Here is a 16,262-nt window from a genome sequence, read left to right on the forward strand (position 1 = left end):
TGCAACATTTCTATTTGCTCTGAGGAAGTTCTTGCTACTGGAGAATTTAAAACGTATGCAAAGAAGTCAGAATGTTATGGGTAATTCCTATGTGTAGGTAGACTACATTTTAGGTAGTAGTGGAAGATTGACTACTAAGAGGTTATTATGCATGTCATAGAGTGAGACTGGGTGTTTTAGAGCATACCTGTGTATCAAAGCGTTTGTCTCTGTGCTGCCTGACATTATCTGAAGCAAGTCTGTTTGTTATGGTATCATTGTGGGACAAAAAGTGTGTTATATGAAGAGTCTGAGAATGTACAGAATGATCATATCCAATGGAGCATATCCAGTAATTAAGCCAGTGTGGAGGTTACCTCATACTACAAAATTCTGTGTTGCAAGTATGTTGAGGCAATTCTGGATGTTGGTAAGGGATCTATTGGTATGTCGTGGGGGCATGAGTCCAAGTATGAAAATATACTTGGTGTCATTGGATAAACAGGAGTGCAGCAGAGTGAGTCTAGGTATAGTATATCATGTATGTCTATATAGATATTATGTGTTGTACAGCATCAATGTATACTGAGTCTAACCTTGGTGTTGGATAAACAAAAAGGGAATTTTGGGGACCAGCAAGTATTGGAACAAATATACTCATATCAGAGGGTATGTTCTTTAAATTCTTAGCCATTTGGAGTGTTCTTCGTCAGTTCTGGTTTGATACTATGAGTCTTGAAGAAGTAAGTGTAAAGAATATTCTAGTTGTCGTAGAACAAGTGTAATTTTGGTGAAGCAAATTTTGCAATATCTTCATATACAACTCTTTGTTGTGTAGCATTAGTGAGTATTGTGATACAAGTCTTATTGAAGTAATGTGCTGTGTTATGTGAATTTGTGAGCTGTATGAAGAATCTGGATATTATAGAGATGGTTCAACTGTTGTGAGATATATCCAGAAGGTGAGGCAATTCTTGAGGTGCTATGGGGCATATTTGGCTGCTAGGGATCTTTTCTGGGTGTTGACCCACATTTCACTGTGTGTATTTTGAGGCCTATATTAACATCTTGTACGCAAGCAGGTTTGTGTTCAACCAGCTGGTGTATTTAAAAATATGATGGTATAGTAGGATCTGTGTACTAATATTTTATGTATGGATGTTGTGGGTTGAGTCTAGATGGCAGGAATAAAAGTTGGCAAATCTGGGTGCTGTGGGGACATTACACTGTGGTATTTGCCTATGGTCCAGGATTTCTGCATATAAAGAAGAAATTCTTGGTGTTACTGAAGCAAGGTGTTTTTTAATGCTTGCTTCCACTATGTGTTTTGGGGTGCTAGCCTGTGATGTGGTGATAATCTCTAAGTTAAGATACATGTTCTTAAAGTTTTGGCCCAACAAAATAGTTGGAGTACAAGTCTGGCTGGTGGCTTGACTGCAATGTGGAGCAAGTCTATTGTCTAGTAGTATTTGGTGTCAATGTCAGTGCCTTCGGGTTATTGTTGGTTATGAAGCAAATGAGGGAATTAGGGGTTAGGAAGTAGATTGACTCCAGGATATATGTGGCAGTTGAATGCAGAATATCTGTATTCTCTGAGAATAGTTTTGCCTGTTCGTTGTGGACATTATTTCTAAATTTTAAGCCAGTCTGTGTCTTACAGGGTGAATTAGTGCTTTAGTGTCAATAAAAGTGTTATATAGAATATTTTGCACCATATAAAGTCTTGTATTCATTCCACTATTTCTATGCAGCATGAGGCAAGTCTTGATGTCTAAAAGTAAAGAAATGATTCTTACAGTCACCGATACGTGCTACACAGTTGTAGAGAAAATCTGTTTGTTGGGAGTTGTCTGGGTGACAGTTGAAGTTTCTGATTTTGTCAAACAAATCTAGTGCTGTACAGTTGATCTAGGTTTGAGGTGAATCTAGATGTTACTTGTGATTGCGTTTTATGAGGTATGTGTGGGGCATATTTGTGCCTTATATATTTTTCTTCATGTGTCATCCAACATGTCTACGGGTTTTGAGGCATTTCTTAATGTTCCTGAGGTATTAATCCATTGGGAGAATTTGTGTATTATAGAGAGTGCCATTGACATAATGTGTGTTCTGGTGTTGCCAGGCATGTGTGTGTTATGGTGCATGTATGCATTTTGCTAAATTTTTGTGGGTGTTTTGTTATCAATATGGGTATAAAAGGGGCATATTTGTCATTGTGTGTTTTAGCTGTGAACTTTCTGTCATTTCTGAGTAATCAAAAAAAAACTCTTAGTGTTGTGGAAATAACTCAGTATTTGGGAAGGCCTTTTTATATGATGTGTGAATAGCCTAAATATTGTTGTGTCAGTCAGAGTATTATGAGACAATCTGGCTTTTACAGGAGAAATATGTTTTTTGTAAGACAAGTTTCAGTGTCATGGAGCAATGTTTTTAAGGGGTAGGTCTGGATTCCGTGTGCTGGTGTAAATGTCTTAGGGTAAGTGTCTAGGTTGGTATGCTTGGGTGAGATTGGATGTTACAAAATGACTTGACTATGGGATGCCATGCCCTTGAATACTTGCATATTTTGTTCATAATTTCTTTGTCCTTAGGCTCTCAACTAAGACTTGGTGCTGTGGGATCAAAATTGTGTTTTTCAGGATGAATCCACAATGTTAAGAAAATATAATATAATGCCAGAACAATAGGTAGGGTGCTTGCCTTGCATGCAACCCACTGGAGTTCAGTCCCTAGCATGGTCTCTCTAGCCCTCCAGGAGTGATTTCCAAGCTTAGAGCCACAAGTAATCTCTGAGCACCACTAGGTGTGGCCCCAACACAAACCAAAACTATATACATATTATGTGATATGTCAATATATTGGGGCAAACCATGGATATCATAAATTCCATTGCCACAAGGTGATTATGCTTGACTTAGTTAAACCTGAGTGTGTTAAAAAGTCTCCATTGTGAAGCATATCTGTAATTATATGGAGTGTTTATGTATTGCCAAGCATTCCTACATGCTGTAAGGTAAGTGTTGGTATTGTGAAGCAAGGGGATGTTTAGTACAAAAACTACATTATAGGGGAAATGTGTACTTAGGAGTATGTCTGTGTACTATGACTTCTATTTGCACATTCTGGGGCTATTCTGGATGACACGTTCACTATCCTGAGTATAGTGGGATGAATCAATATGACAGATGAATATGGGGCAAGACTCAATGAGATGAGGTATGTCTGTGTCTCGTTGATTCCTTGTGTAATTTCCTGCATTTCTGGTTTTGATGCTAATTGAAGTTTATGAAGTTATAAAATTATATTATGAGGCCAATCTCTGTGCTGAATGTAGATTGTGTGTAGGTCAATGTAGTGTGAGGTATGCTGCATGGCAGAGGGGTTTACCCATGCATTGTGAAGTATGACCATGGGCTGTGAGTCTACCATGGTATTTGGAATATGAGTATGCAGGTTTTGAATCTTAAATCTCTGGAAGAAATGTTTTGTCTTGTGAAGTAAAATTGTGTGTTCCAGATCATATCTGTGTACTGTGCCCTCAAATGTAAGTTCCATGTATTTTAGAACTTGCTACTCTGAGAAAAGTTGAAGAGGAGGAATTTCTTTTGTATGGTTAGTGGTAAGAGAGTGTTGGTTCTGGCATAGTGCCATTTTATATGGGGCAAGAATGGTAGTTGTGAGTCAAGTGTATGTGATAGATATGGAATGTGTTGTGCTGAGCTAGAGCAAGTCCGTGTGTTATAGGATGCATATATATGTACAATGAAATGTCTGGGGCTATTGTCCAACAAGTATTTGCTATACAAGGCAAATCTCTGTATTACCTAGGTAAGACAGTGATTTACTACTCCAATGCATCTGTCATGGAGAAAATTTGTCTGTTCTGTGGTGTGCCCTGATTCTTATCTTATAGGCTAATGTAGCAAAACTTCTGAGGTGTGATGACCTGTGTATCAGAGCAGTCCATGTTGTGGATTATTTATAGGAATTTTGAAGTGAATTCTTCATGTTGTGGAGCCAAAGTAGTGTTCTGTGTTCTATGGTGAGCATATTAAGTATATAGTAATGTGTACATGTATGTATATAACAAGGTACATTTAGTTGAATTGAGATAAGTTTGAGTGGATGGAAATGCCTGTGTCATGGATCCATTTGTGCACTATAATGTGTATGAGGTGTCATGTGCTGAGTCTAAGTGTTTTGAAGAGATTATGTGTGCCAATTGCTTTTGGGTGCTGTTGGCTAAATTCAGTTAATACAAGCATGATGAGGAAAAGGTGATGTGTGAGCTGTGGTTTCCCTGTGTTCCTGATAGGGGTGTACTTTATGAATTTGGAATTCATTCTACTTCAGGTAGTCTTACCATTATGCTTGAGTTCCATTTGTAGTAAGAGCAGCAATAAAAATAACAACAGCAGCAACAAACATCAGTAACATGAGTTCTGTATCAGGCACTACTTTAAACACTTTACAGGCATTCACTTATGTATTCCACTAAAAAACCCTATAAAGCAAGCATCATAACTAATTGCAATTTATACCTGAGAAAAACAAGGCACAGAGAGAGTCCCTTTCTAAGATCACATAGTTTGTAAATGGTACACACAAGATGGGAACTAAGGCAGTCTGAACAGAAGTGTAACTTTCGAACTATCATCTGTAATGCCCTTTTTATGTATTTTCTCTGGACTTCAGGGGTTATGTCTAGATATCGTGGTATGTCTTAGGTTGGAAAGCACCTGGGTACCTGGAAATCATCTTAGATAAAGTATCATAGGACTTATCTGCACACTATAGTATAGATCTTGTTGGAAGGGCATTGTTTTATAATATTTGGAAGTTGTTGTAGTTGCTAATGTTTACACTGTGTGGCAAGGCTTCCTACTGTGATTAAATTGCATAAGTTGTGTGTCAAGTCTCTGTTTTAAAAGAAAGAATATATTGATGTAATCCTTGACCTGTAAGAAAATTTGTGTTTGTGAAATGCTCATTTTTAGGGATATATTAGCTTGTAATGAATCTAGTCCCTAGGTTATGACTTGTCTCTATGCCTGTGGAATCAATCTGGGATTTTTTGCTCAAGTCTCTGCTTTATAGAGGAAGTTTGTGAATTACAATATAATTTGTGAGTTGTCAGACAGCTGTGTGTGTTGTGGGAAATGTGCATATGTTTTAAGGTAATATGAATAATTTGCTAATATGTCCACATTACTAATTAATTCTGTGTTTTGATCATGCAGGTATTCTGAAACTATTTACTATTTGGGGGTGGGAACGTGGATTATAGGAGGCCTCTTTATGTTGTCTTGGGAAGTATAATAAATATATAGTGTCCAGGTGTCTTGGAAGCTGTAACATAGTGTATTTAGTGTATTTTTATTTATTCATGAGGCAATTTCGCCTAGTTTATGGCGAAAGACATCAAGTTGTTTTTTTTAAGTCTGCATGGGATATTACAATTTCACACATTACACTGAGTTATGTCTGTGTATGCCTCTCTGTTTAGATTGTACTTATGTACTGTAGAGCATGTTTGGGTGTCTGTGAATGAGTTTATATTGTGGTGAGTCTTAATAGTGAGGAATCCTGACTTTGGGGGTGAATCTGCATTCAGGATGAGTCTGAGTATCAGAGTACAATGTAAATTTAAGATAATGAATTTAGGAGCCCGTTTGTGAATATTAGATATAGCTACAGATTATGAGACAAAACTATGTGATGAGGTTCGTTTTGTGATATGAAACATATCACTGACTTTTACACTGTACATGTGTTGCTTTGTGGGTGTGTACCTAGTGTAGTTAGATGGATGTTATGCAACCCATCTGAATGTTTTGCAATGAGGACTGTGAAGAAAGCTTGTGCATTGCAGAGCAAATGCAGTTCTGGAAGTTACAAATGACATATACTTTAAGGTTCTATCCCTTTTACACTTAAGGTTCTATCCCTCTGATATGTGAGGGTGTTAGAGGTGTGCTATCTGTGTGTACCACAAAATGTTTCTAGAGGTCCTAGTGAAAGTCTATGATAATATGCTGAGCTTTCGTGTTGTCATATAATTCTAGGTCTCTAAAGTAGGTTTTCTTAACTTTTCTCATCATGGTAGCATTGGGATGTCAGTGATATTATTATAAATTAATGATTTACATAGTTTCTAAGTTTGGGGCACTATCCTAAGCACTTGACATATCTTAATTCATCTAGTACTCACAGGTACCCTTTTGAATAGGTACTACTGTTGTCTTTGTTTTACAGATAAACAAACTAAAGAACAGATAAATATACTTACCCATGGTGATAGAATTTAAAAGGGGTGGAATCTGGATTCAAACCCAGGTTGTTTGTCTCCAGATTCTTAAACCGTTTCTCTTAACCTTTTGCATAAACAGGTCTCTGTGGTAGGTTGGAGCTGGAGCTCAATTATGTACATAAGACAGGTCTGTAACCTAAGAAGTCAATATTTGTGTTGCAGAGGGAATATATGTGTTATGTGACTACACACTGGAATTTTTTTTCTGTGTATTATCAGTTTCATTTTTTTAGTAAGTCTGTGCTGTAATACAGTTCTGTGTCTTGTGGAGGAAATCTATATGTTCACAGCATGCTATGGAAATGCAAGTTCTGTTGGGGTGATTACATGGGGGCAAGCCTGAAGGGTTTGTTTGTGTATTTAGGTGAGTCTCAGTGTTCAGTGGTGTTTTGTCCATTAGATATGTATATTAATGCAAGAATCTGTGCATGCTGGCAGAGTTTTGTGTGTAGTTAAGAATAAATTACTTATGGAGTATGAGCTGTGAAGCTAGTCCATGTGCTTTGAAGGTACCTCTGAGGTAAATGTTTTCACAGGTATGGGTGGGGGGTATGCGTGACAATATAATCACAGTAGGCAGTGTAGTTTTTGTGAAGCCAATCTGCTGTGTTCGCATTGCACATTTTATGCCCTGCGGATGTGGAATAGTGTGCTATGTGATGCATTTTTATGTTGTGGAAAGAATGAAAGCACTATGCAGCAAGCCTATGACTGTATTCTAAGGGATCAAACTGAACAATTAGGAGAAAAGTTAGGTGTTTAGGTGTTTCTGTGATGAAAGCATGTCTATTCAGAAACATATCTCTATCATAGATCCAATTCGCACAGTGTGAAGCAATATTATGCACTATGAGGTGTGTTTATAACTGGATCTCTGAGGAACATGGGGCATAGTCTCTTAATACATCACCACAGTGTATTGTGCAGTAACTATCTCTGTGACAAATGCACACTGTTTGGCAACTGTGCAGTGAAAAAAATCGGTGTACTGCAGAGTTTGTGAGTTGTGCCATAAAGCTATGCATCAAAGATATAGGTGCAACAATATATGCTATGAGGTGACTTTGTCTGAGTGCCATGAGGAGAGTCTAAGTTATGGATTTAATCTGTGTGCTGTGGCATGAGCCTTAGGGGTATGTCTCTTTCTATGCCATGCAGCAAGTCTATGAGTCTTGGGAAGAAGAAGTGGGTTCTGGGGCCAGTTCTCATGAAGTGAGAGTCTCCATATGCTCTGAGGAGGAGTGATGCAGGGAAGGCAGTTGGTGTCTGTGGGGTGAGTCTGCATCTTGCAGGAAGACTCTGTGTGTGCTGGATTTCACATTGGTTTGTGGCCTCTTAGTTGTGAAGAAATAGTGTGATGGTTTTAGTCTGTGTTTTATGGGGTGAGTCTGCATCATCTGGACAGTTTTTACGTATTTCAGGGCAAGTCTGCGCTTGTGGGGGGCAAATCTATATCTTGTGCTACTTATCTGTGTGCTATGGGATAATGCTCACTGATAAGAGTTCCTGTTTCATGCTGTGGCTCTTCGGGCTGTGTTATTAACTGTGTTCTGGGAAGGAAGTGTGTGTTCTATAGAGTGTTTGTGCTAGGGGAGAGGCTGTGCAACCTAAGGAGGGTCTTCATGCTCTTGGAACTGTCTTTGTGTCATAGGATGGTCCTCAAGTTCAGTGGGGATCTGTGTAATGTAATGTCTGGAATGTAATAACTATGTGCTTTGGCGAGAGTCAGTGGGTAACAGGGAGAATCTGCATGCTGTAAGGCAAATGTGTGTGCTGTCGTGGGTGTCCATGTGATCTTAGAAAAATCTGGGCCTTGAGGAGAATGTCAGTCAGGGATTTAGTCAATGGAACATTACAGAGACTTTGTGCTGTGAATAATACCTGTGTGCTGTGGGGTGTGTTTGTTTAATGGGGAAGGACCTGTGCCCTGGGCCAAGTCCAGTTCTGTGAGACAGTATCTGCATGTCATTTGTGTGCTATGAGAAGAATCTGTGTGCTGTGGGGCATTGTTATGGTGTTGTGGGTAGATCCTCAGTAACATCAGAGAGAATATGAGGCATACATCAAGTTCATATTTACCAGACAGTTATGAAGATGCCATTATTACCCCCATTTTCATCTGAGAAAATCAAGACACTGTGAGATTAAATCATTTGACTATGGTCATGCAACAAGCATACAGCAGAGGTTTGAAACCAAGCAGTCTGTTTCCTGTGCCCAGAATGCCATAAATCCCAGGGGTCCCAGAGGCATGCGTGATTTCAAACACTGGGCAGACTATAGGGTCACTGGTAAACATATTGAGAAGCAGTGATTTGGAAGGAGGGAAAGTTGAATGGCTCAAAACCTTCCAAGTTCTTGTAAATACAATGCTCTTTTTAAAATGACAACTGCATCCTAGTGTGGGGGGGAGCAAAAATAATATCACAAATGCAAAATAACTTCTCCAGCACCTGGGGTTCCCCAAAACCCATCCCTTGCCTCCACAGTGGCATTCTGCCACTACAGAGCGACTAATGTGCATGTCCTGGCAAGCTACAGTTGCCTGGGAAACCAGCCTCTAGTCACAAACAAATCATAGTCTAATGCAGCAAATAAAAAAAATTACTAAGGCTGTGATTGTGGGCCAAAGAAGCCCCTTGTGCTACAGGCTAGCGAGGCATCTTCTCACCCCTGCCCCTACCTCTTTTCCTCTTCCAGAATCAGCAAAGGCTAAAGGCCACAGTCAGAAGCCACAAAAAAATAAGATTGGGATGAGGCTGATTCTGGGCTTAGAGATGTCAACAGTTGGTGACAGGAGGTTTTAATAGAAAATGGTTTCACTGAGCAAAATTGAACACAATCTCCCACTAAGAGACTCCATGCTTTATGCTTAAGCCTCCCCCATCTAGTGCAAAAAGGTGAATTCCTACTTACAAGAGATGATGGCAGTGGTGGCGTGGAGGGGAACTCACTCTGCCTCCTTTAACTCCTTAGACAAGACTATGACAAGAAATATCATTTATTTCCCCTTCCTAAAGTTACATAAAATTCAAACAATTGAATGGAGATAAATTCTCACTGCCTGAAAGGTGGCGGGGAACGTGGGAGAGTTTGAAGTAACCTGAGGAATAACACTAACCCCAGGGATCTTTTCTAGATTTTAACACACAGTGAGGGTGTCAGGTTTGTCCAAGAGGAACAGCACCTCGGGAAGCATGGTTCAATACATTTGGATTCCTTGATTTTAATCTGTACACAGCACCTCGTAAAATCTCAATTTTTAAAAAAAACTTTCTGGTTGCAAAACACTGTCCTGACTGTGTGTGCCTAGAATTCTTGAAAGACATTAGTACCAACATGATGCCTCCTAAAGCTGCTGATAGCTGCAAGACTGTAGGAGTACTATTGTGAAATGTAACCCTCCTGCGTAACAAGAAAATGGCTGACTGGTGCAAAGCTACGCCCTCTTTAATGGCAGAACAGCTGATGTCATTTCAAATCAGTGGAAGGTTGGATTATTCAATAAATGTTGCTGAAACAATTGGTGACCTATTTAGAAGAAAGACAAAATTAGATCCTACTTCATACCACATGCTCAAATTAATTCCAGATGAATTTAAGTTAATTGTGAAAAAGGAAAGGCAATGAAATGAAAACAGTGAAACTTTTTTTATAAAAAATAATATATATACAGGTGAACATATTCATCAAAAGAAAGAAATCACAGAATCCAAAATTAATACCTGTGGATATCTGAAAATGCAAAGCTGCAAAATGAAAAGACAGCACTCCACCAAAAATGATAAACAATTAAGTCAAATGAGAACTGGAAAATAACATTTACCATATGTGATAAATAAAGTGATATGCATGGGGAGAGGGTGGGGGAGAAGCCTTAAAATGGCTCATACCATTTGATCCAAGAATTCCACAGCTACGAATTTACTCTAAGGGAAAAAAGAAACAGAAAAGCACACAGAGATTTATATAGAAATACATATCTTGAATTATAACAGCAAAAACTGCATATATAAATACTTATGCATCAACAAGATATCACACTCTAGTTAAAATTTTTAAATATGAGGAATTACTCCCAAATTATTAAATCCAGTTAAAAAGCACATTTACACATTATATTTACTTGAAGTTCATATACATATGCATACGTATACATATATATAAATTTCTATGTATTTCTTTGTATATATCCAGATAAGAGGGACTCAAAGTAATTACGTCATTAGTAATTCACTCTAAATTACTAGATTATGGAACATCTTTTACAGTTATCTTTAGATCTTTTCAAGTTTTCTACAATGAACATTTGATTTTTACTCTAAAGGGGACAGATATCTATTTTAACAACAATTTTTAACAAGTGCTATAAAGTGGCAGGAGCACAGAGGAAACGTCTAGAAAGAGTGGCAAGAGATAAGAAGCACTAGACTAGAAATAAGAAGCCCTGACTAAGTGGACCGACGCATGCCAATGGAGCATCAAACAACATAAACGCAGTATGAATTATATCAAAATTGCGGTCCTATTTGCACGTTCGTACATATAAAATTTCTCATACAAGATGGACTCCTGGAAAATTTTACTTCACCACGCCAAAACAGGTCACGTGTTCCTGGATGCGTCAGTCATTCTCTTTGCCGCAGTGCTCTGCACAACACACTCCACCTTTGCTCCCCGCAGCCCCCCCGAAAAAGACGCCATCAGCAGACATTTTCCATTTGGAAAAAAATGGCCTAGCTACCTATCTTTTCTCTTCTCATTCCCGAGCAAAGTGTCAAACCAGGCTGAATTTCTGAGAAATGTTTTAAAACCATTTTAGCTTCCTGGTCCTTGCAGAGAGATCTCTAAGAAAGTAGTTTCCAAGCTGAAAGAGACACAAAACGCTAACATCTTTTTCTGGCCCTCCTCAGAAACAAACGTAGAAGCTTTGTTGATTAGAATCTCTGCTCTCTTCTCCCATCCCTTGCCAAAGAAAGGAGCACGAGTACACTGCGTTTATCCCACACCACGATGTCCACGAATACAAAACAAAAATTCTCAAAATAAAGGCACAAGTGTGATATTCATTGTGTCTTTCTCGAGATTTTCTCATCCTACAATCAGGACGTACGTTTATCTCTCTCCTTAAACAATCACACTGAATATTCTAGGCTGCCCCCCCTTTCTCATTTTCTCCCCTGTACAGACATTCAGACAGTCACATGATTTTCTGAATTCGAAAAAATTAAAAGGATGAGGCATGGTATCCTTCTCCCGGTTCCAATATGACATTTTCTTATGCTGCGAGAAGAAACAGACCTAACATCTTAAATCAGAACCCATTCCATCATGTTTAAGCTCAACAGCGTAAATCTGACACACCAACGAACCATCCTGAAGGCAATTTCCAAGTAGTAACAGCTTCATCAGATCTTATTTTGGGAACCAGCTTCCCGGAGTCACAAGGGACCTTTCCGTTCTCGCGTCTAGCAGCTTATTCACCGTTTAACAAGTTTTGAACTAGGAAAGTGACCGTGGAGTATTTAGGATTGATTTAATCCATCTTCTACATACAACTTAATAGAATCAGAAATTCCTACACAGTTCTGAGCTATTCTATGCCACCAACATGTGTCACTAGCTTCGGAAAGCTTATTTTGGATAAGCTCTTTTATGAAATATTTCTCAGTTACTTACCGCTGTACCTGCGCTGCCTTCCACCAGCTCTGCCGCTGTCACACTGAAGGGGTGGGGAAATGCAGCGACTTGAAAATGAGCCGCGCTCTGAAGAAGGGGGTGGCTCTGTGGCAAGAAACAAAATGCCTTGGAATTAACCTCAAAATTCCTCCCCAAACATAAGCCGTAGTAAACATTACCTATTAAAAAGCACTTGCGCATCAGAAGACAAGTTTCACAGCTAAATCTCTGATCTAAAATATCTTTAAAAATGCCCTGATTTCCTGTGGACCCCTTCAATGCCATGGGTTTTGGGCTCTTCCGTCTCCTAGCAACAGTCTCATTAGTATATTTTTCCTGCAGTGGTCCTACTAGGCATCAGAGAACGTTGGTAAGTTCGACTCTGGGGTAATGCATATTTTGTTTGCTTGAGTCTTTCCCCAGAGAATGATAAGGAGACTCAGGAATGCAGTAACAAGTTCTGCAGAGAAAGAGTTCAGATTCCAATAGCATTCCCTTCAAAGGAAACATATTGCTCATGTCTTCTCCCTTGTAGGAATGCTATTATCAAACCCCTGACCTAAAGCTGAGCCTTAGTAAAAAATGACCAATCCCGTCTTCAATCCCCAGGTTACACATAGTTCCACAACTAGAAATACTAGAAATCTGGGACCTCAGCCAGTATTTTTTCCCCAACGTACTCAGAGGGATAAATGCACAGAATTCATCTATCATCATGGTCCTTACTCATCAGCAAGGCTACAAAAAGTCTAAGCCATTAAAAGAAAAATAGAGAGGACACAGAACCAGATTTTAAATATCCCGTTTATCAACTATTGTTAACATAGAAAAAATTGGCTACATGTTGTAAAGGCAGATTACTATATGGTATGATTACTCTGATCTATATCACATGTGGCTCAGAATAAATGTGCAAAAATGATTTAAGTGAACAGTAAAAAATCTAAATGGATGGCAACAAAAGTTTAACAGCAATTATTTGTGTGCTTTCTATAGCACTGTAGCACTGTAGTCCAGGTGTTAATCGATTTGCTCGAGCGGGCACCAGTAAAATATCCATTGTGAGACTTGTTGTTACTGTTTTAGGCAAATCAAATATGCATGGGTAGATTGCCAGGCTCTGCCATGCAGGCGGGATATTCTCGAGTTTTTCTGGGCTCTCTGAAAGGGATGGAGGAATCGAACCCCAGTCAGACACATGCAAGGCAAACACCCTACTCGCTGTGCTACCGCTCCAGCCGGGTTTTCTATAGTGACAGAATTTGAATTCGAGTTAAAAACATTTTTCTCAATAATTTTTCTGCAATTATTATATAACCAAGAGGTTACTAAAAGAGAACAAAGCACAACAATGCAAATGTATACTTACTGCCATTGTTTTGTTTTGATTTGGAGGAGACATAACCAGAGATATTCAGGAGTTATTCATGCCTCTTCATTCAGGATTACTCCTGGAAGAACTGGTAGGGAGTGGGGGGGGGCAAAAGCAGTTCTGGGGATCTAACCGGGGTCAGCCTCATGTGATGCCAGTCTTAGCCACTGTCCTATTTGTCCAATAATACATGGATGTTTAAGCTATGTATATTTTACTAAAATAAAAGAGTCATTAACTCCACAAACATATCATTTACTTCACTGCATTCAAAATGGACTGGAGTGGTAGCACATCAGGTAGGGTGTTTGCCTTGCACCGGGTCAACCCAGGTTTGATTCCTCCGTCCCTCTCAGAGAGCCCGGCAAGCTACCAAGAGTATCTCGCCCACACGGCAGAGCCTGGCAAGCTACCCGTGGCATATTCAATATGCCACAAACAGTGACAACAAGTCTCACAATGGAGACATTACTGATGACCGCTTGAGCAAATTGATGAACAACGGGATGACAGTGCTCCAGACACTGCATTCAAAATACTATACTAGATTGGGAGTCAAGGGGGGTGGACAGATAGTAGAGAAATTAAGCCAGCTGCCTTACATGGAACTCATCCTGGTGCAACCTCTAGCACAGCATATAGTCCCCCAAGCACTGTCCATAGTGACTCCTGAAAACAGAGCCCTGAGCACCGATGGGTGTGCTCCAAGTCCTCCAAATAAATAAAGAAAGAGAAAGTAATGCAAATGTTTTCCAATACTACACTGGGAAGAGAGATTTTGAAAGTGAATAAAAGAGTTTGTCCTCCCAAAGTGTGTAATATAACAAGCACCTATGTGTTTTTTTTTTATTATACATGGCATATTCGACTACTGCATTTAGAAATAGAGGTATTGTTGCTAACATGCTTTTTTAAAACTTCACTTTTGGGTCACATTCATAATTAGGGTAACTATATTATCTACCGAAAGTATTGGGATCGCAAGTAAGTGAAGGTAGTAATTAAATGCATATTATAATCAGTGTATATATGTATGTGTATGTGTGTGTGTCTTTATAAAGAATTGTATCACTGTATCATTGTCATCCCATTATTCATCGATTTACTCGAGTGGCACCAGTAATGTCTCTATTACATTCAGCCCTGGATTTTAGCAGCATCTCCTTACTCATCTTTACCAACAATTGGAGGCTTTTTCAGGGTCAGGGGAATGATACCTATCGTTACTATATTTTGGCATATTGAATATGCCACGGGTAGCTTGCCAGGCTCTGCTGTGTGGGCAGGATACTCTCGGTTGCTTGCCGGGCTTTCTGAGAGGAAAGCATTGTAAGGTTTTTTAAAGAGGAGAAGGAAACTATCCTAGATTGCAATTAAAGCACTGTAGCACTGTCCTCCCATTGTTCATCTATTTGCACCAGTAATATCTCCATTGTGAGACTTGTTACTGTTTTTCGCATATGAATACGCTCCGGGTAGCTTGCCAGGTTCTGCTGTGCAGGCAGGATACTTACAATTAAAGGGATGACAAAAATAATAGCGACGACAAATGTAACGTGTGCTCTTTGGTTAGATCCTGGGTAACAAAACAGCACCCAAGACATCCTGGGAACAATGGGGACATTTGAATATAAAGAATATAAAGACATTTGAATATAAATTTATATAGCACTGTAGCACTGTCATCCCGTTGTTCATCAATTTGCTCAAGTAGGCACCAGTAATGTCTCCATTGTGAGACTCATTGTTACTGGTTTTGGCATAGAGAATATGCCATGGTAGCTTGCCAGGCTCTGCCGTGTGGGCAGGATACTCTCAGCTTGCCAGGATCCCGGATAGGGACGGAGGAATTGAACCCAGGTCAGCCACGTGCAAGGCAAATGCCCTACCCACTGTGCTAAAGTTCCAGCCCATTATTACTTTTTACTTTATAAAAAGAAATATTTTTTAAAATATCTCTTTCTTCCTTTGCATATTTAGGGGAAAATTTCCCAATTCCCTTCCAGAACCTTTACCCAACTTTAACCAACTAAAATAAAATAATAGTTTGAATGTTGTACTATGAGGTCCATTTTCTGACAGATCAAGTGGGTTTCATAAACCATTTTGGCTTTCTTTACAATAAGAAAGCTTTCCTGGTTTGGCAACTGCTGCATTTCATTGATCCTGGTTTTATAAAAAATAAAAAATATTACTCAGTTTCTCCATACTTTATGAGACTAATACACTTCCAGCAGCGTTAGAGGCAGCTCAGTTGCTTCCTATAATAGAAACACTATGAAAAATAAAAGCAGCTTCTTTTATGCTCCCCATTTTATGTTTATCTTCCATATGATAATTGTAGAGACCTACAATGTGCTTAAAAAGCATTCTGTTGTTAAAATCAAGCCAGACCAAAGCTTTGCTTCTCCAGTAAAGGACAGCTCATGAGGAATTTATATAACAGACTTTTTGGCAAAATCAGGTAGAAAATTCTTTCACTCTAAGGCTGTACTGCCTGGGCCTGAAAGCAGGATGGTATGTCAGCCTCATTTTAAGACATTCCACTAGAGGATTATTAAATCTGGAAGACTTTTTCCTTCTATTTCATTAGGGATAGAATCAAAATTCCTGAGAGGCATATATAGTTGTTAGTTTTTTTTTTTCTGGTCCATTGAGATGAAAAAAATACATTTCGATCAAAATTCAGGTCTAGGAACTGAATTCTTCCAGTTAATAAGTAGTTAAATTCTTTCTATATTTTTTGTTTGTTTTTTATTTTTTATTTATTTATTTTTATTTTATTTATTTTTTTTAATTTTTTATTGAGTCACCATGTGGAAAGTTACAAAGTTTTTAGGTTTAAATCTCAGTTATACAATGCTCGAATACCCATCCCTTCACCAGTGCTCATATTCCACCACCAAGAATCCCAGTATAGCT

At 38.9% G+C, this 16,262-nt stretch overlaps 1 protein-coding gene across 13 annotated transcripts in view; it reads right to left on the reverse strand.

Moving 5' to 3' along the window:
* Nucleotides 1–12,013, reverse strand: part of LOC101543559 (melanoma-associated antigen 10-like) — a 176,612-nt gene extending 164,599 nt beyond the window's left edge. For 12 of the 13 annotated variants that reach the window (XR_008627355.1, XR_008627353.1, XR_008627352.1 and 9 more), the window contains exons 1-2: nucleotides 11,969–12,013; nucleotides 10,183–10,218 (exon numbers count right to left, since the gene is read on the reverse strand). The gene's annotated coding sequence lies outside the window, so the exon portion shown is untranslated. Of the gene's footprint in view, nucleotides 1–9,205; nucleotides 9,272–10,182; nucleotides 10,219–11,968 lie in introns of all 13 variants that reach the window. The other variant, XM_055122257.1, reaches the window with a different exon arrangement.
* Nucleotides 12,014–16,262: the final 4,249 nt, after the last annotated feature.

The sequence above is a fragment of the Sorex araneus genome, chromosome X (assembly GCF_027595985.1).
Source record: "Sorex araneus isolate mSorAra2 chromosome X, mSorAra2.pri, whole genome shotgun sequence".
NCBI lineage: Eukaryota > Metazoa > Chordata > Mammalia > Eulipotyphla > Soricidae > Sorex > Sorex araneus.